Raw genomic sequence first — 20,793 nt, forward strand, 5'->3', positions numbered from 1 at the left:
GAGAGCGAAAGATAGTATATTCCATTTATCTGAGGTAAACTGAGAGAAAACATCCCTCATCATATCTGAGGTAAACTGAGGGAGAGCGAAAGATAGTATACTCCATTTATCTGAGGTAAACTGAGAGAAAACATCCCTCATCATATCTGAGGTAAACTGAGGGAGAGCGAAAGATAGTATACTCCATATATCTGAGGTAGACTGAGGGAGAGCGAAAGGGAGTATACTCCATTTATCTGAGGTGGACTAAGAGAAAACATCCGTCATCTTATCTGAGGGAGAGCGAAAGGGAGTATACTCCAGTTATCTGAGGTAAACTGAGAGAAAACATCCCTCATCATATCTGAGGTAAACTGAGGGAGAGCGAAAGATAGTATATTCCATTTATAGCCTGCTTTACACACTTCAATAGATCTTTCAATCCGTCGTTGGGGTCAAGTTGTAAGTGACGCACATCCGGCATCGTTCGTGATGTATTTGCGTGTGAAACCTACATGCGATCGATATTGAACGAAAATACGGTGATCGCGTACACGACGTTTATTCCTCATACATTGGACGTTTGGTAGTACGAAACTAGTCAATTGTAACGTGTGACATCCCTCATACGATTTTGGTGTCTGATGCTATGTGCGCAGGTGTGCGCTCTGCACCGCAGCTTAAAAAAGGTCCGCTTCAGAGCGCAGCTGAAAAGCTGCGTTCTGAAGCGCCTCACAATGTCTGTCAGTCACTAATCTCTGTCAGTCCGTCACTACCTCTGTCCCTCTCTCTCTGTCCATGTCAGTCTATCCCCCTCTCTCATATACTCACCGATCCCCGATCTCCAGCGCAGCGCTGCACGGCATTCACTGCTCCGGCGGCTTTTACTGTTTTGAAAAAGCCGGCCGCCCATTAAACAATCTCGTATTCCCTGCTTACCCCGCCCACCGGCGCCTGTGATTGGTTACAGTGAGACACGCCCCCCACGCTGAGTGACAGGTGTCACACTGCACCCAATCACAGCAGCCGGTGGGCGTGTCTATACTGTGTATTGAAATAAATAATTAAATAATTAAAAAAAACGGCGTGCGGTCCCCCCCAATTTTAAAACCAGCCAGATAAAGCCATACGGCTGAAGGCTGGTATTCTCAGGATGGGGAGCTCCACGTTATGGGGAGCCCCCCACCCTAACAATATCAGCCAACAGCCGCCCAGAATTGCCGCATACATTATATGCGACAGTTCTGGGACTGTACCCGGCTCTTCCCGATTTGCCCTGGTGCGTTGGCAAATCGGGGTAATAAGGAGTTATTGGCAGCCCATAGCTGCCAATAAGTCCTAGATTAATCATGTCAGGCGTCTATGTGACACCCTCCATGATTAATCTGTAAATTACAGTAAATAAACACACACACCCGAAAAATCCTTTATTGGAAATAAAAAACACACACACATTCCCTGGTTCACCACTTTAATCAGCCCCAAAAAGCCCTCAATGTCCGGCGGAATCCAGGATGCTCCAGCGTCGCTTCCAGCGCTGCTGCATGGAGGTGACCGGAGCTGCAGCAGACACAGCCGCTCCGGTCACCTCCACGCAGGTAATGAAGACAGCCGCGCGATCAGCTGCTGTCACTGAGGTTACCCGCTGTCACTGGATCCAGCGGTGGATGCAGCGGTGGCCGCGGGTAACCTCAGTGACAGCAGCTGATCGCGCTACTCACCTCAGTTGCTGCGTGGAGGTGATAGGAGCGGCGGTGAGTAGCGCGATCAGCTGCTGTCACTGAGGTTACCCGCGGCCACCGCTGCATCCACCGCTGGATCCAGTGACAGCGGGTAACCTCAGTGACAGCAGCTGATCGCGCGGCTGTCTTCATTACCTGCGTGGAGGTGACCGGAGCGGCTGTGTCTGCTGCAGCTCCTGTCACCTCCATGCAGCAGCGCTGGATGCGACGCTGGACCATCCTGGATTACGCCGGACATGGAGGGCTTTTTGGGGCTGATTAAAGTGGTGAACCAGGGAATGTGTGTGTGTTTTTTATTTCCAATAAAGGATTTTTCGGGTGTGTGTGTTTATTTACTGTAATTTACAGATTAATCATGGAAGGTGTCTCATAGACGCTTAACATGATTAATCTAGGATTTATTGGCAGCTATGGGCTGCCAATAACTCCTTATTACCCCGATTTGCCAACGCACCAGGGTAAATCGGGAAGAGCCGGGTACAGTCCCAGAACTGTCGCATATAATGTATGCGGCAATTCTGGGCGGCTGTTGGCTGATATTGTTAGGGTGGGGGGCTCCCCATAACGTGGAGCTCCCCATCCTGAGAATACCAGCCTTCAGCCGTATGGCTTTATCTGGCTGGTTTTAAAATTGGGGGGGACCGCACGCCGTTTTTTTTAATTATTTAATTATTTATTTCAATACACAGTATAGACACGCCCACCGGCTGCTGTGATTGGGTGCAGTGTGACACCTGTCACTCAGCGTGGGGGGCGTGTCTCACTGTAACCAATCACAGGCGCCGGTGGGCGGGGTAAGCAGGGAATACGAGATTGTTTAATGGGCGGCCGGCTTTTTCAAAACAGTAAAAGCCGCCGGAGCAGTGTGAATGCCGTGCAGCGCCGGGGATCGGTGAGTATGAGAGAGGGCTGCTCAATTCACTTACTCAGGAGATTAGCGGTCACCGATGAGTCTTCACTGGTGACCGCTAATCAGGGCGCGGCACAGACAGAGCCGCAGCATCACAATGAAGTCGGGTGAGGTTCACCCGAGTTCATTCTGACAGTGCGGCTCTGTCTGTGTCTGCTGTCATCTGCCATTCACCGCTGCTACATGGCTGTCTGTGTCTGCTGTTAGCGGCCATGTAGCAGAGCTGAATGGCAGATGACATAGTAAAAACGCATCCCTACACATTACACACGCTTGTCAAGTCAATAAATAAAAAAAAAAAAGGGTGCCCAATGCATACGTCACAGAACACATGATCTAAAGGATCGCACACAAAATTGATCAATTTAACATAGGCTACTAACGCACGTGTGACAGCAAATGAACGACCTACGTGCAATCTCATTAGATCGCATATGCGACCTGGGCGTGTCACATCGCATACGAGATCGCATCCCTAATTGTAAGGTGTAAAGCAGGCTTATCTGAGGTAAACTGAGAGAAAACATCCCTCATCATATCTGAGATAAACTGAGGGAGAGCGAAAGATAGTATACTCCATTTATCTGAGGTAAACTGAGAGAAAACATCCCTCATCATATCTGAGGTAAACTGAGGGAGAGCGAAAGATAGTATACTCCATTTATCTGAGGTAGACTGAGGGAGAGCGAAAGGGAGTATACTCCATTTATCTGAGGTGGACTGAGAGAAAACATCCCTCATCTTATCTGAGGGAGAGCGAAAGGGAGTATACTCCATTTATCTGAGGTAAACTGAGAGAAAACATCCCTCATCATATCTGAGGTAAACTGAGGGAGAGCGAAAGATAGTATACTCCATTTATCTGAGGTAAACTGAGAGAAAACATCCCTCATCATATCTGAGGTAAACTGAGGGAGAACGAAAGATAGTATACTCCATTTATCTGAGGTAAACTGAGAGAAAACATCCCTCATCATATCTGAGGTAAACTGAGGGAGACCGAAAGATAGTATACTCCATTTATCTGAGGTAGACTGTGGGAGAGCGAAAGGGAGTATACTCCATTTATCTGAGGTGGACTGAGAGAAAACATCCCTCATCTTATCTGAGGGAGAGCGAAAGGGAGTATACTCCATTTATCTGAGGTAAACTGAGAGAAAACATTCCTCATCATATCTGAGGTAAACTGAGGGAGAGCGAAAGATAGTATACTCCATTTATCTGAGGTAGACTGAGGGAGAGCGAAAGGGAGTATACTCCATTTATCTGAGGTGGACTGAGAGAAAACATCCCTCATCTTATCTGAGGGAAAGCGAAAGGGAGTATACTCCATTTATCTGAGGTAAACTGAGAGAAAACATCCCTCATCATATCTGAGGTAAACTGAGGGAGACCGAAAGATAGTATACTCCATTTATCTGAGGTAGACTGTGGGAGAGCGAAAGGGAGTATACTCCATTTATCTGAGGTGGACTGAGAGAAAACATCCCTCATCTTATCTGAGGGAGAGCGAAAGGGAGTATACTCCATTTATCTGAGGTAAACTGAGAGAAAACATCCCTCATCATATCTGAGGTAAACTGAGGGAGAGCGAAAGATAGTATACTCCATTTATCTGAGGTAGACTGAGGGAGAGCGAAAGGGAGTATACTCCATTTATCTGAGGTGGACTGAGAGAAAACATCCCTCATCTTATCTGAGGGAAAGCGAAAGGGAGTATACTCCATTTATCTGAGGTAAACTGAGAGAAAACATCCCTCATCATATCTGAGGTAAACTGAGGGAGAGCGAAAGATAGTATATTCCATTTATCTGAGGTAAACTGAGAGAAAACATCCCTCATCATATCTGAGGTAAACTGAGGGAGAGCGAAAGATAGTATACTCCATTTATCTGAGGTAGACTGAGGGAGAGCGAAAGGGAGTATACTCCATTTATCTGAGGTGGACTGAGAGAAAACATCCCTCATCTTATCTGAGGGAGAGCGAAAGGGAGTAGATGTGGAGCCCCGCTAACGCTGTGTCGGTGCATTACCTTCAGGGACTCCACGCAGCTGGATCTGGTCACAGGTAGGAGATCTTCTATTTGTCGTGACGCCACTCTCAGTATTGCGGTCAGCGGGGACCGCCACTGCAGATTAAGGGATGCCTGGGGCTGATGGTGGGTGCAGTCAGTATATTAGCCCCCTGAGAGTGAGGCAAGCCCCAGGCCCCGGTGTATGTGTGTGGGACCACAGGTCGCAGAATGACTCAAACACAGTCCAAGAAGTCTTTCAACGTGTTTACTCACTGTTTGGAGGTCACGGTGAGATGCCCGGGCGACACTGTGATAACCAGGTTGAACCAGGAATTCCAGGAGGCCGTTCTGAGGGTAGCTGTCCACTCGCCTTCCTTGCACTCTTTCTGTTTTAGGAGGATCCTTTGCTTGAAGCGTGGTAGGACCCCTCCAGGGAAGCTGTTACCACTCTGCTCCCCTTTCTCTGGCTCGTCTGCCGGCAGCGTGGCCTTGGTGGGATGGCTTCTGGCCCTGTCCCCTTATGGGCCTGGTGATTGCTGCTTGGCTCAAGCTCTGTGTAGTCGTGGTGAGGGCATGAAGTACCCCCCCCCACCTGTAGGTTAAGCAGCTCTGGATGATCTGCTGCCTGTACTGGGGATCTAGTTCCCCTTGTGTGCTCGGATACCGGGATCTCCGTACTCAGCCACCCTTCTCTCTGGATGGTTTTCAGGCCGACCCACGGTACTCCTTTCTCCCCCGCTTTCAGCTACTGCACTCCTCAGGACCTGTCTGACACGAGAGCTCCTCTGCTCCCTTCCACACACTTCAACCTCTTCCTCTCGACTCCCCTCTTTTCTCTCTCTCTCTGCCCTGCTTCCTAGCAACTAGCCCCTGAACACACCCCTAGCTGGGAATTGAAAGTTAACCCCTTCTGGCTACCCAAGGGTCCCCTCTGGTGATGTGGGAGGCCTGATCACTATATGTTTGTGTGTGCGCCTCATCCTGGCCTTTGGAGATTACCTGGAAGCATTGCTCCCGCATGGGTGCAATACTCTGTGGTGCCTGACCAGGTCAGGGGCGCCACATTCCCCCTTAGTTATCATCAGCACGTCCTCGGGCTGCAAAGACAAGAGAAAGAAAAAAGGTAAATACAAACTTTTCCCACACAGGGGCAATTATTTACATTTAAACATGCCAGGTACCATTCCACCACCAACCACCCACATGTCCGAACCCCACCCAAAAACCTCCAGGAGGTAGGTCGCCGGTCCTTTTGGTGACCAGGGCTGGGCCATCACATTCCCCAGACCTTTCCTCCAATCTTCCTCTCCTGAGGAGAGTGGTGTAAGGTAGGCCCCATAAACAGGCGTACCCGTTTCCGAGTGTTGGAGGGCAGGCCCCATAAACAGGCGTGCCCCCTTGTTGGTGCAGAGCCATGCCCCTCAACAGGCAGACTCTGTGGTTGATACCAAGGAGGCAACTTTTTACAATGCAAAGTTTGTGGTTAAAGCCAGTTCATAACCAGTGGTCTAACATTTTAAGGAGGTCTCACAATAGTCCTTGTGGGCACATTTCGCTTAAACGTTACTTAACTATAACAGGTTAAACATTACATTTCATACCGTTACTTTGAACTAAACTGTACTTTCTCTATAGCGTAATGGGAGCTGACCAAAGTTGCTGCGGGTTGATCTACGCAGTACCATACTGTCATCTGTCTGAGGTTGTGTCCTCCCACCCGATGTATGTGTCTCAATGTGAATAATAGGTGTGCTAGGTATTGATGCCAGTACATGGTCTTCTGCTTCAGCTACATTTGGCTCTTCCAGGTTCTGAACAGGTTCTTCTGGGTCTCTTACTTCTCCAGATCGAGGGAATGTAATAACCGGAATAACTACTGCTCCATTGTATTGAGGCCAACTTGCTGGAAAATCTCCAAGTACAGTATGGATCATCTTTTCTTTTGGTTCTTGAACTGGCAAAGGGTTGGGACTTTCTTCAGGGATTCTTAGTTGTTCAGGACATTTCTTTAAGCGATCTCTAGAAACGACAGCTGTTGTTTTTCCTCCATCCTTGCTGATACGGCATGTCTTTTCATTGCTAAGCGTCGATGGTAACACAGTATAGGGTTCTTCTTCCCAGTGATTGTCAAGTTTATGATGTCTTCTCTTTCTCTTGAGAACTATATCTCCTGGCATCAAAGGAACAGCAGGTGCTTTTCGATTGTAGGCCTTTTCTTGTTTCTCACGCTGCTGAGTCAGGCTTCGCTCCACACACTCCTGTACTTTCTTGTATTGGGCTTGGCGGTTGGAATCCCAATCAGCACCTTGTAGATGGTCTTCAGGGGTCTCAACTCCCATTTCCAGATCTACTGGCAATCTCCCTGGTCTGGCCCTCATCAGGTATGCCGGTGTGCAGTTCGTGGAACTCACAGGGATGTTGTTATACATGTCCACTAGATCGGGCAGCTTTTCCGGCCACTGACTTCGTTCTTCTAGTGGGAGCGTCTTCAGAAGGTCGAGAATGATGTGGTTCATCTTCTCACACATGCCATTGGTCTGGGGATGGTAAGGCGTAGTACGGATCTTCTGGCAGCCGTATAGGTTACAAAACTCCTTAAACACTTCAGCTTCAAAGGCTGGTCCTTGGTCAGTGAGCACTTGATCTGGATAGCCATGTGGTCGACAGAAGTGTGTTTGGAAAGCTTTGGCTGCAGTTTGACCTGTCAAGTCCTTGACTGGTACTACCACCAGGAATCTGGAGTAGTGGTCAACCATAGTGAGAGCGTAGTTGTAGCCTTGTCTGCTGGGTGCCAACTTTACATGGTCCAGGGCCACGATCTCCAGAGGCCGTTTAGTTTGGATTGGCTGGAGTGGTGCTCTCTGGCTGTGCTGGTCTTTTCTTCTAAGATTGCAGGGCCCGCAGTTTCGACACCACTTCTCTAGGGCGGATCTCATACCCACCCAGTAGAATCTTACTTTAAGTAGGGCCTCCAGTTTCTTCCAACCAAAGTGGCCTGCACCATTGTGATAGGCTTCTAGCACCATCCTCGTATCCTTCTGTGGTACAATCACTTGCCACACCTTCTCATGCGTCCTCGGGTCAATGATGCTCCTGTAAAGTTTGTCTTGATAGATGAATAATCGACCCTCTCCTTCCATAGGTACTGTGCCTCAGGTGGGGCTCCTTTGTCAAGGCTGGCGCCAGGCTGGCTGATCAGTTTCTTTACCAAGCCTACCGCTGGATCATTTTCCTGGGTCTCCTTCCAGTTGTAATGAGGTAGTGGGTTCAGGGTCACCTCTTGGCGGTTGGCACGCGACTGCCGACACTGTTTTGCTCCATGGCGATGGAACGCTGGCAGCTCAATCTCTTCAAGATCATCTTCATCTTCACCCTCGTCTGCTAGGTGAGGCATCCTGGACAGAGCATCTGCGTTGCCGTTCTTGCGGCCAGCTCGATACTTGACAGTAAAGTCATAATTCGCCAGTCGGGCTACCCAACGCTGCTCCATGGCACCCAATTTAGCAGTATCCAAGTGGGTCAGGGGGTTGTTGTCCGTGAAGACAGTGAATTTGGTGGCTGCCAGGTAGTGCTTGAACCGCTCTGTGATAGCCCATACCATGGCCAGGAACTCTAGCTTGAATGAGCTATAATTCTCTGGGTTTCTTTCAGTAGGCCTGAGCTTCCTGCTGGCGTAAGCAATCACACGCTCTTTGCCTCCCTGCACCTGTGAAAGCACTGCTCCCAGTCCCACATTACTGGCATCGGTGTACAGTACGAATGGCAGACCGTAGTCAGGGTAGGCTAGGATCTCTTCACCCGTCAAGGCCCCTTTCATTTGTCTGAAGGAGTGTTCTTCTGCTTCTCCCCAGTGAAATGGCGGGCCGGAGATCTTTCCTTTCTTCTTTGGGTGGCCTACCAGGAGCTCTTGCAAAGGCGCTGCCATTTTCGTGTAGCCCTTGATGAACCTTCTGTAGTAGCCTACCAAGCCAAGGAACTGACGTACCTCCCGGACGGTAGTAGGTGTGGGCCATTCCTGGATGACTGTGACCTTCTCTGGGTCCGGTGCTACTCCTTCTGCACTGACCACGTGACCTAGGTACTGGACCTTTGGCTTCAGTAGATGGCACTTGGATGGTTTCAGCTTCATTCCATATCGGGATAGTGCTTCAAAGACTTCAGCCAGGTGTTTCAGGTGGTCCTCGTAGGTCTTGGAGTACACGATGACATCATCCAGGTAGAGCAGGACGGTTTCAAAGTTGAGGTGCCCTAGGCAGCATTCCATAAGCCTCTGGAAGGTCCCGGGGGCATTGCAGAGTCCAAATGGCATGCTGTTGAACTCACAGAGGCCCATTGGGGTGGTGAAGGCCGTCTTCTCCCGATCTTCTTCTGCTACAGATACTTGCCAGTAGCCACTAGTAAGATCTAGGGTAGAAAAGTAGTTAGAGGCTTTCAAGGCAGCGAGGGATTCCTCTATCCTTGGCAAAGGGTAGGCATCCTTGTGTGTTATCTGATTTATCCGTCTGTAATCCACACACATCCTCATCGTGCCATCCTTCTTTCTTACCAGGACCAGGGGAGCCGCCCAGGGGCTACAACTGTCCCTTATGATGCCTGCCTCCTTCATGTCCTTCAGCATGTCCTTTGTGCACTGGTAATGGGCTGGTGGAATAGGCCTATGTCTTTCCTTAATGGGAGGATGACTGCCTGTGGGTATGTGATGTTGCACCCCTTTGATCCTACCAAAGTCTAGTGGGTTCTTACTAAAGACCTGCTCGTATTCCTGCACGACCCTGTAAACCCCATGTTTCTGGTAGTCGGGTGTAGAGTCAGTCCCCACGTGTAGTTTCTGGCACCAATCCTCTAACTGCTTTTGGGAGGTCTCACCCTCTTTTGAGTCAGCTTGTGTCAGGGGACCTACAGGTGTTATGGCGTCATCTGAGCATGTAAACAGTTTGGCTATGGTAGCGTACCTTGGTAGTCTGGCTTCCTCCTCCCCACAGTTCAACACTCGTACAGGCACTCGTCCCTTGTGTACATCAACTACCCCCCTGGCTGTCAGAATCGTGGGCCAGTGGTCTGAATGAGTGGGCTCTAGTACAGCCTGGTAATCCTGTCCTCTGAGACCTACCGCTGCTCTACACCACATCATCATTTCACTCCGTGGGGGTATCACAATGGGGTTAGCATCCATCACCCGTACACTACCAATCTCACCGCCAGTCTGTTTTACCTGTTGCTTCCTCAGAATGATTCGGATCTCCTTTTGCAAGGCTCTTTGCGACCTGCCCTCAGCACCCTCAACAATCTGGTGAAGCAACAACAACACTTCCCCTAAGCAATTTTCTATGACATTAGTGCCTAAAATCATTTGCGGGTTCCTTTCTCTAATATCAGTGTCCACAACAATCAGTCCTTGTCCCTTCATTTCCTGCCTTCCCACCTTTATGGTTACCTCTTTGACCCCGATCTGGTCTATAGGCTGTCCGTTGGCAGCATAGATGGTGAGGGAGGGGTCCGGTGGTCGGAGATCGTCGTCCGACCAAAACCTCCAATAAAGGACATACGGGATCGTGGTTACCTGAGAGCCGGTGTCCAATAATGCCGGGGTAGGGATCCCGTCCAGGACGATGGACAGGACAGGACGTCCACCCACGTACTGATCACAGCAGCGACCTGGGCCTGATCTTCTTAATCCTGAGGACTGGCCCCCGGCCCCAGGTTTGGCTCGTTTAAAGGACAGGCCCTTGCATAGTGTCCCGCCTCCTGGCAACGACGACAGATGGGTTGTCCAGATGAGTCATAGCGATCACTGCTCCTGCCTCGGGTTGGGGGACCTCTTCTCCTCCGCATCCAAGGGACGTCCTCTGGGTTGTCAGCTAGCAGGATCCGATGAGGGACTTTGGTCTCTGAGGGCAACTGCATTGCTTTCAGGATTTGTGCGACGTCCTTAGTGAGCTGTTGCACCTGGGAGGATAGCGTACTTATGGTCTCTGCTGGCGCGTTGAGTCCTTTTGCAGTTATTAGGGTCTGCGAGGAGGATTCTGCTCCTGCAGCCGTGGAACTGGCAGGCCATGCTGGTGCGACGGGGTCTGTGTCCACAGGAGGTTGGAGTGCTTTCACTGCCCTGTCTTTCAGAATGGCAAAGTCCACGTCAGGGTGTTCCAGGGACCACAGCTTCATCTGCTTCCCATCCTCAGGAGAGCGCAGGCCCCGCAAGAATTGTTCCTTCATCATCCGGTTTCCTTCCTGATCACTGACAGGGTCCACCAGCTTGAGAGCCCGTAGTGCAGCCTGCAGCCTGAGGGCATAGGCTCTTATGCTATCTTGGGGCTTCTGCCGGCAGTTATAGAAGTCCGTCCTCAGCTCTCCCTCGGTGCGGTGTTCAAAAGCAGCTGCTAGTTTGGCAAAGATGGTCTCAACAGAGCTCCGGTCATCATTGGTCCAGGACTCAGCTTCCAATTCTGCTGCTTCAGTCAATTGTCCCAGCACCACAGCGGCCCTCTGCTTACCAGTCATCGCGTGCATGTCTAGCAGGGTGTTGATCTTCTTCTTAAACCCGGTCAGCGTGTCTATTTTACCGGCGTATTGGGGCAGCCATTGCGCTCCTGGGACATACAGCAAGGAAACTGGCATTATGGGGGAGATTTCAGCCGGCGCGGCTGCGACCGCGGCACCGGCACCAGGCGCTGCTGCGTCCAGCGCGACGGGGGCTGGCATCGCTTGGGCTGCGTCGCCCTGACCAGGGGCATTACCTCCTGCAGCGTCCATTTTTCTTCAAAAATCTGCGCGCCCCCTTTCCACTTCCTGGGTCAGAACGCTCTCTGAATTGTGGGGATTCTGGGGCGGCCACACCTCTTCGTGGGCGGTGCTCTTCTCCCTCGCGCGGGCTGCAGCGCGCGCTTTTGAAGATGGCAATATGGCGGCGGTTCAATTTTTGCGGTCGGACCTCTGAGGCACACGGTCACCTGTCTGAACAGGTCTAGTCCTTATCCTGTTCGTGACGCCAGATGTGGAGCCCCGCTAACGCTGTGTCGGTGCATTACCTTCAGGGACTCCACGCAGCTGGATCTGGTCACAGGTAGGAGATCTTCTATTTGTCGTGACGCCACTCTCAGTATTGCGGTCAGCGGGGACCGCCACTGCAGATTAAGGGATGCCTGGGGCTGATGGTGGGTGCAGTCAGTATATTAGCCCCCTGAGAGTGAGGCAAGCCCCAGGCCCCGGTGTATGTGTGTGGGACCACAGGTCGCAGAATGACTCAAACACAGTCCAAGAAGTCTTTCAACGTGTTTACTCACTGTTTGGAGGTCACGGTGAGATGCCCGGGCGACACTGTGATAACCAGGTTGAACCAGGAATTCCAGGAGGCCGTTCTGAGGGTAGCTGTCCACTCGCCTTCCTTGCACTCTTTCTGTTTTAGGAGGATCCTTTGCTTGAAGCGTGGTAGGACCCCTCCAGGGAAGCTGTTACCACTCTGCTCCCCTTTCTCTGGCTCGTCTGCCAGCAGCGTGGCCTTGGTGGGATGGCTTCTGGCCCTGTCCCCTTATGGGCCTGGTGATTGCTGCTTGGCTCAAGCTCTGTGTAGTCGTGGTGAGGGCATGAAGTACCCCCCCCACCTGTAGGTTAAGCAGCTCTGGATGATCTGCTGCCTGTACTGGGGATCTAGTTCCCCTTGTGTGCTCGGATACCGGGATCTCCGTACTCAGCCACCCTTCTCTCTGGATGGTTTTCAGGCCGACCCACGGTACTCCTTTCTCCCCCGCTTTCAGCTACTGCACTCCTCAGGACCTGTCTGACACGAGAGCTCCTCTGCTCCCTTCCACACACTTCAACCTCTTCCTCTCGACTCCCCTCTTTTCTCTCTCTCTCTGCCCTGCTTCCTAGCAACTAGCCCCTGAACACACCCCTAGCTGGGAATTGAAAGTTAACCCCTTCTGGCTACCCAAGGGTCCCCTCTGGTGATGTGGGAGGCCTGATCACTATATGTTTGTGTGTGCGCCTCATCCTGGCCTTTGGAGATTACCTGGAAGCATTGCTCCCGCATGGGTGCAATACTCTGTGGTGCCTGACCAGGTCAGGGGCGCCACATATACTCCATTTATCTGAGGTAAACTGAGAGAAAACATCCCTCATCATATCTGAGGTAAACTGAGGGAGAGCGAAAGATAGTATATTCCATTTATCTGAGGTAAACTGAGAGAAAACATCCCTCATCATATCTGACGTAAACTGAGGAAGAGCGAAAGATAGTATACTCCATTTATCTGAGGTAAACTGAGAGAAAACATCCCTCATCATATCTGAGGTAAACTGAGGAAGAGCGAAAGATAGTATACTCCATTTATCTGAGGTAAACTGAGAGAAAACATCCCTCATCATATCTGAGGTAAACTGAGGGAGAGCGAAAGATAGTATACTCCATTTATCTGAGGTAGACTGAGGGAGAGCGAAAGGGAGTATACTCCATTTATCTGAGGTGGACTGAGAGAAAACATCCCTCATCTTATCTGAGGGAGAGCGAAAGGGAGTATACTCCATTTTATCTGAGGTAAACTGAGAGAAAACATCCCTCATCTTTTCTGAGGTAAACTGAGGGAGAGCGAAAGAGAGTATACTCCAGTTATCTGAGGTGGACTGATAAAGCATCCCTCCATTTATCTGAGGTGGAAAGAGAAAGACAACAGCATCAATTTCCAAATCGAGAGGGAGGGCATCCTTGATGTACATGAGGTAGACTGAGATAGAATTATATTTCTGCATTTCTTTAAGTCTAGTTTATGTCTTATCTTTATAAATTGCACACTGAAAAAGCCAAAAATGTATTAGGGAAAATATGGCACTGCATTACTGCAAAAGAGATGCAGTAATGCAGTGCCATATTTTCCCTAGTACATTTTTGGCTTTTTCAGTGTGCAACTGTTTGCATTTATAGTTACTACCCTGTTTCCCCGAAAATAAGACACTGTCTTATATTTTTTTCTGCCCTTGAAAAAGCACTATGTCTTATTTTCAGGGGGTGTCTTATTCTCGAGGAGACATGGTTGGGGGTAAGTTTACCCCCCACAAAAAGCAGACCCCCCCCATCCCAGGATCGTCATACTTACAAGCCCAGGGCGTCTGTGTGGCTCCCAGATCCTTCTGTGATCTCCCATCAGGTACGCTGCATACCTCCCCTGCGTCTGGACGACATCAGATCTCACTTACACACACACACACAAACACACACACACACACACACACTTCTCCCTGTGATCTCCCTGCAGCTGTGCTCCCCTGCGTCTGTCTGACATCAGATCACACACACACATCAGATCACACTCACTCACACACAAACACACACCCACCCCACTTCTTCCCACCCACCCGACGATCCCAGCAGCTGTGCTGCACGCCGTGCTCCTCTGCCTCCTGCCGACACTCACAGATCCGATCGCTTACGTTCACACACAGTCACACATCAGACAGTATACACGCACACATCTGATCGCATACACTCACACACACACCCCACTTCTCCCTGCGCCCTCCGGTGGGCGGTCCCAGCAGCTGTGCTGCACGCCGTGCTCCTCTGCCTTCTACCGACACGCACAGATCCTATCGCATACACTCACACATCAGAACACACTCACACATCAGACAGCATACACGCACACATCCGATCGCATACACTCACACACACTGACGATATCGCACATACGCGCTCAGACACTCACAACATCCGGAGATACCACATGCTTCTGGCCATGTGATCCTCCGGCAGGTCCTGGAAGGACACTGCACGCACAGTATCGCCGCCGAGAAGCAAGCGATATCGCCGGATGTTGTGAGTGTGTGGATACGATCTGATGTGTGTGTGAGGTGTGTGTGAGAGTGAGTGTGATCTGATGTGTGTGTGTGTCTGTTCTTGTGTTTGCGTGTGTGTGTGTTCCGCCGCTGCAGGACCTTGATGCGCTCACCTGCTCCCGGTCGGCTTCTGGTGAGTATGATCGGGGGTCTTCTTTCTTCTGTCTTCTCTCTTCTGGGTATGCCCGCTGCCTATAATGAAGTGTCCTGCAGTGTCTTTAACTCTTTCACCGCTGCATGTCACTTCATTATTGACCGCAGCTATGTCTTATTTTCAGGGGATGTCTTATATTAAAGCTTCCCTGAAAACTCCTGGGATGTCTTTTTTTCGGGGGATGTCTTATTTTCGGGGAAACACGGTATGTTTTTTCAGTTAGCACCTGTTCACATTTGTTGGATGTGCGGGTCAGTTTTTGATATTTCTAGTGAGTCTCTTTCTGACTGGGCACTCCGCCCTAAGACCTGGCTGTTCATAACCATTATAGCAGGAGCCTAGCTGCCCATACATGGAGGTTTGCAGTCCAAATAGTGGCATTTTTTCCAGCTATGGATGTTTTTAACCTAGATAGTGGCATTTAAGTTAGGTTCCCGGATTACAGAGATATACCTTGCCGTTGGTTTCCGGGCTTACAAGCATTGGCCAATACATAAACTAAATATCTCTCTTTTGCAGTAATACAGTGCCATATTTTCCCTAGTACATTTTTGGCTTTTTCAGTGTGCAACTGTTTGCATTTATAGTTACTATGTTTTTTCAGTTAGCATCTGTTCACATTTGTTGGATGTGTGGGTCAATTTTTTGATATTATCTTTATAAGTGTCTCATGCTGTTTGATAAATTTGTTGTATTTGCCAAACTTTTGCTGCACTTTTGGCATAGTATCTCGCTGAAGGCCATACCCCTTTTCAGCATGGCCTTACACACTTGTTAGACCAAGAGCAGAAAGTATGTCAAATTCGGAACAAAAATATGGCAAATCATGACTGGCTATGAAAATGGGTCCATTTTCATGAACCACCCAGGGACTCTTTGCCCCAACATATCAGACTCTTGCCTACCTTGGAAAGCTTCAAAAGGAACCGGAAGACCCACCTCTTCTGACAAGCCTAAAACCTGCAGTTACTCTCAGTCCACCATAGCGCCGCACAAACATCTCTACCCTCACCTACTATATCCTCACTTATCCCCCTCACCCCACTATAAGGCTGCACGACTAGCTCTGCCCCCACCTACTGTATCTTCACCCATCTCCTGTAGACTGTGAGCCCTCATGGGCAGGGTGCTGTCTCCTCCTGTACCAGACTATGCCTTGTATTCATGATTACTTGTATTACTTGTAATGTATTTGTCTCTATTTTTATTATTACCCCTTTTTACATGTACAGCGCCATGGAATAAATGGCGCTATAATAATAAATAATAATGATAACACTGAAAACCTGCCAATTGGCTACTTGGTTGCTGACCATCGGTCAATTAATAGGTCAAGGAATCAATGTGCATAAAGTGTGCCTATGGTAATGTACTCTACACTGCTCCCCGCACGTTTCGCTGATGCTTTATCAAGGGGAGGTGCCAGTCAATGACTGTCCTGCTAAGGTTTTAAATACACAACAGGGAGGGGGCCAATTAAGCGGCGCATGCATGGTAAAACCAACATTTCAGTTTATCCTGTAGATTGTGAGCCCTCGCGGGCAGGGACTTCTCTCCTTCTGTACCAGTCTGTGCCTTGCATTGTTCATGAATATTTTACTCGTTTTATTATGTATCCCCTTTTTACATGTAATGCGCCATAGAAAAATGATGCCATAATAATAAATAATAATCTGCCCATTGCCATTATTACACCACTCACATTGTGTCATGGGTGTGTCACAGGTGACAGACAGTCATGTGGTTTCTGGCAATAGAAGGTTGTAGTGTTTGGCTACACAAAATGCTGTCTGACTTTCTATTGTTCCTGCTGTTAGTATTCATTGTACTAGGTAGTTTTCCTGTTCGTTTTCATCTCTCCTTCCATCCAGCCGCTGATCAGTATTCCCCTTATGCTTAAATACTCCCATCTTCCCTGAACTTGTGCTGGTGATATTATTCAGCTCATTAAAGCTCTGGAGGCAAGCCGGTGGCTTGTGCTCATCTGTAGTATTGTTGCAGAAACTTTGCTGAACTTCTGCCTCAGTCATCTGTGGATAAGTAGTTCATGCATTTTCCCCCCGTGTGTCCTCCTTGTGTCTTCTCTAGTGTTTAGTGGGGTTTGACAAAAAGTTCATCCCACCCATTTCGTATTTAGGGTCCAGCATTACATATACCTAGGATCAGGTATCCAGCTCGGCATATAGGTGCAGAACCTATCTGGTTTGGTGATTGACAACAGGGACCAGAGATAGGTCAGGGGTTACTCTCTCCCCCTTTCTGAGACACAGGGTTTCCCTTCCCTTTCGCCGTTCGCTTGGTACTTCCCCGTACCTATCGTCACAGAATGTGTAATGGGTGAGTCATGTGATGTCCAGCAATAGAAGGTCAAAGCGTTTGGCTGCGCAAACTGCTCCCTAACCTTCTATCATTCCTGCTTGATGTATTTGGTATTTTATGTATTTCCTCAACTTTGTGCAGATGGAGGCGGCCATTTTGTAAGAGACAACCCTAGAACAAAATTGGTGAAGGGAACAATATGATGCGCGTGCGGGCATCGGCCGCAATTTTCCAGGAGTACAAAAGTTGAGCAGCCATATTGTCACAGGTTCCATGTTTGCCATGGCCCACTTTGGTATTCAAGTCTCCCATGATAATGAGCAAGTCTTGTTTTGGGATCTTGTCGATTTCTTCTTGAAATTGATCATAGAAAAGTTCAACGTCCTCCTCGGCATCTGTTGTTGGTGAATAGACTGTGACACGCATTGGCACGCCTTGTAGTTGTATCGAGATGACTCAATCACTTACTGCATTGTACTTCAGTACAGTGCCGGACAATTTTTGGTTGAGAATAAAAGCGACACCATTTCTCCTTTGGGTAGCATTAGTAGAAGACCCAATGTTTGCTTGACTGGATTTGTCCATCTTAGTTCGCTAATTCCAAGTAATTTGAGTCCTGTTCTGACCATAAATTAGGCGCAATAATGAGAAATGATATTGGGAAAAAAAGTATTGCACACGCTTACTGAAATTTAAATAATATTTTGTACAAAAGCCTTTGTTGATGATGAAGCTTCAAGACGCCTTCTGTATGAAAAAACTAGTCATCTGCATTGTTCAGGTAGGATTTTGGCCTTCAAATCCTGAAGGTTCCATTGGTTAGGTCTATGAACTCTGAGCTTTAGTTCCTTCCATACATTTTCTATTGTATTAAGGTCCGGTGATCGGCTCCGCCATTCTATCAGATTTATTTTCTTTCTCTGAACCAGTTATGAGTTTCCTTGGCTGTGTGTTTGGGATCATTGTCTTGCGGAAATGTTCACCTTCATTTCATCGTCATAATTCTGGTAGATTTTTAGCCAGAATGTCTCGGTACATTTGTCCATTCATCCTTCCATCAATTATATGAAGTTTGCCAGTGTCATATGCTGAAAAACAGCCCCTCACCATGATGTTCCCACCTCCACACTTCATTTTTTGTATGGCGTTAAAGGTCTCCAAACATGATATGTATTATGGCATCCAAAGAGTTCAATCTTGCTCTCCCCTGACCAGACTAAATTCCTCAGTATTTTACAGGCTTCTCTAAATGTTGTCGAGCTTAAATAACTTAATACGTTTTTCAACCTGCTTTTTGTTCAGCAGTGGAGTTTTGTGTGGTGAGCGTGCATACAGGCCATGCAGGGGGAGTGCATTACTTATTGTATTCTTTTTGACAATTGTCCCTGATGATTTCAGGTTTTTCTTTAGCTCTCCACAGGTCATCCTTGGCTCTTGGACAACTCTTCTGATAATTCGTTTTACTCCTCTGTCTGAAATCTTGTGGAGAGCACCTGGTTGTGGCCATTTTATGGTGAAATTATGTTTTTTTCCACTTTCGGATTATGGCCCCAACAGTGCTCACTGGAACCTTTAGTAGTTTAGGAATTCCTCTGTAACTAATGCAATCAGTAAGCTTTGTAACAATAAAGTTGCGAAGGTCTAGAGCAGGGGTGGGCAATTAAATTTCTCATGGGGCCGCATGAGAACTTGGTATCCTTTTAGAGGGCCGGACTAATATAATTAACTCAATTCTACCCAATACTGTATGTCTATATACATATACACACATATATATATATATATATATATACATACATACACACACACTACATCACTATATACTGCACCTGTAATACATGACATCACTATATACTGCACCTGTAATACATGACATCACTATATCCTGCACCTGTAATACATTACAGCACTATATGCTGCCCCTGTAATACATTACATCACTATATACTGCCCCTGTAATACATGACATCACTATATACTGCACCTGTAATACATTACATCACTATATACTGCACCTGTAATACATGACATCACTATATACTGCCCCTGTAATACATTACATCACTATATACTGCCCCTGTAATACATTACAGCACTATATACTGCACCTGTAATACATGACATCACTATATACTGCCCCTGTAATACATTACATCACTATATACTGCCCCTGTAATACATTACAGCACTATATACTGCCCCTGTAATACATTACATCACTATATACTGCCCCTGTAATACATTACATCACTATATCCTGCACCTGTAATACATTAATACATTACATCACTATATACTGCCCCTGTAATGCATTACAGCACTATATACTGCACCTGTAATACATGACATCACTATATACTGCCCCTGTAATACATTACATCACTATATACTGCCCCTGTAATACATTACAGCACTATATACTGCCCCTGTAATACATTACATCACTATATACTGCCCCTGTAATACATTACAGCACTATATACTGCCCCTGTAATACATTATAGCACTATATACTGCCCCTGTAATACATTACAGCACTATATACTGCACCTGTAATACATTACAGCACTATATACTGCCCCTGTAATGCATTACAGCACTATATACTGCACCTGTAATACATTACAGCACTATATACTGCACCTGTAATGCATTACAGCACTATATACTGCCCCTGTAATACATTACAACACTATATACTGCCCCTGTAATGCATTACAGCACTATATACTGCTCCTGTAATGCATTACAGCACTATATACTGCACCTGTAATGCATTACAGCACTATATACTGCCCCTGTAATACATTACAGCACTATATACTGCACCTGTAATGCATTACAGCACTATATACTGCCCCTGTAATACATTACAGCACTATATACTGCCCCTGTAATGCATTACAGCACTATATACTGCTCCTGTAATGCATTACAGCACTATATACTGCACCTGTAATACATTACAGCACTATATACTGCCCCTGTAATACATTACAGCACTATATATCGCACCTGTAATACATTACATCACTATATACTGCCCCTGTAATACATTACAGCACTATATACTGCACCTGTAATACATTACATCACTATATACTGCCCCTGTAAAGCATTACAGCACTATATACTGCACCTGTAATACATTACAGCACTATATACTGCACCTGTAATGCATTACAGCACTATATACTGCCCCTGTAATACATTACATCACTATATACTGCCCCTGTAATGCATTACAGCACTATATACTGCACCTGTAATACATTACAGCACTATATACTGCACCTGTAATACATTACAGCACTATATACTGCCCCTGTAATGCATTACAGCACTATATACTGCCCCTGTAATGCATTACAGCACTATATACTGCCCCTGTAATGCATTACAGCACTATATACTGCCCCTGTAATACATTACAGCACTATATACTGCTCCTGTAATACATTACATCACTATATACTGCACCTGTAATGCATTACAGCACTATATACTGCACCTGTAATACATTACAGCACTATATACTGCCCCTATAATACATTACAGCACTATATACTGCACCTGTAATACATTACATCACTATATACTGCCCCTGTAATACACTACAGCACTATATACTGCCCCTGTAATGCATTACAGCACTATATACTGCCCCTGTAATACATTACAGCACTATATACTGCACCTGTAATATATTACAGCACTATATACTGCACCTGTAATACATTACAGCACTATATACTGCCCCTGTAAAACTACATCATTACATTCCCATATACTACATCACTACACCCAAATATTACACCAGTTACCCCCCCTCCCCCTTCCCCTCCCCC

Source organism: Anomaloglossus baeobatrachus, chromosome 5 (genome assembly GCF_048569485.1).
Source record: "Anomaloglossus baeobatrachus isolate aAnoBae1 chromosome 5, aAnoBae1.hap1, whole genome shotgun sequence".
NCBI classification, from domain to species: Eukaryota; Metazoa; Chordata; class Amphibia; order Anura; family Aromobatidae; genus Anomaloglossus; species Anomaloglossus baeobatrachus.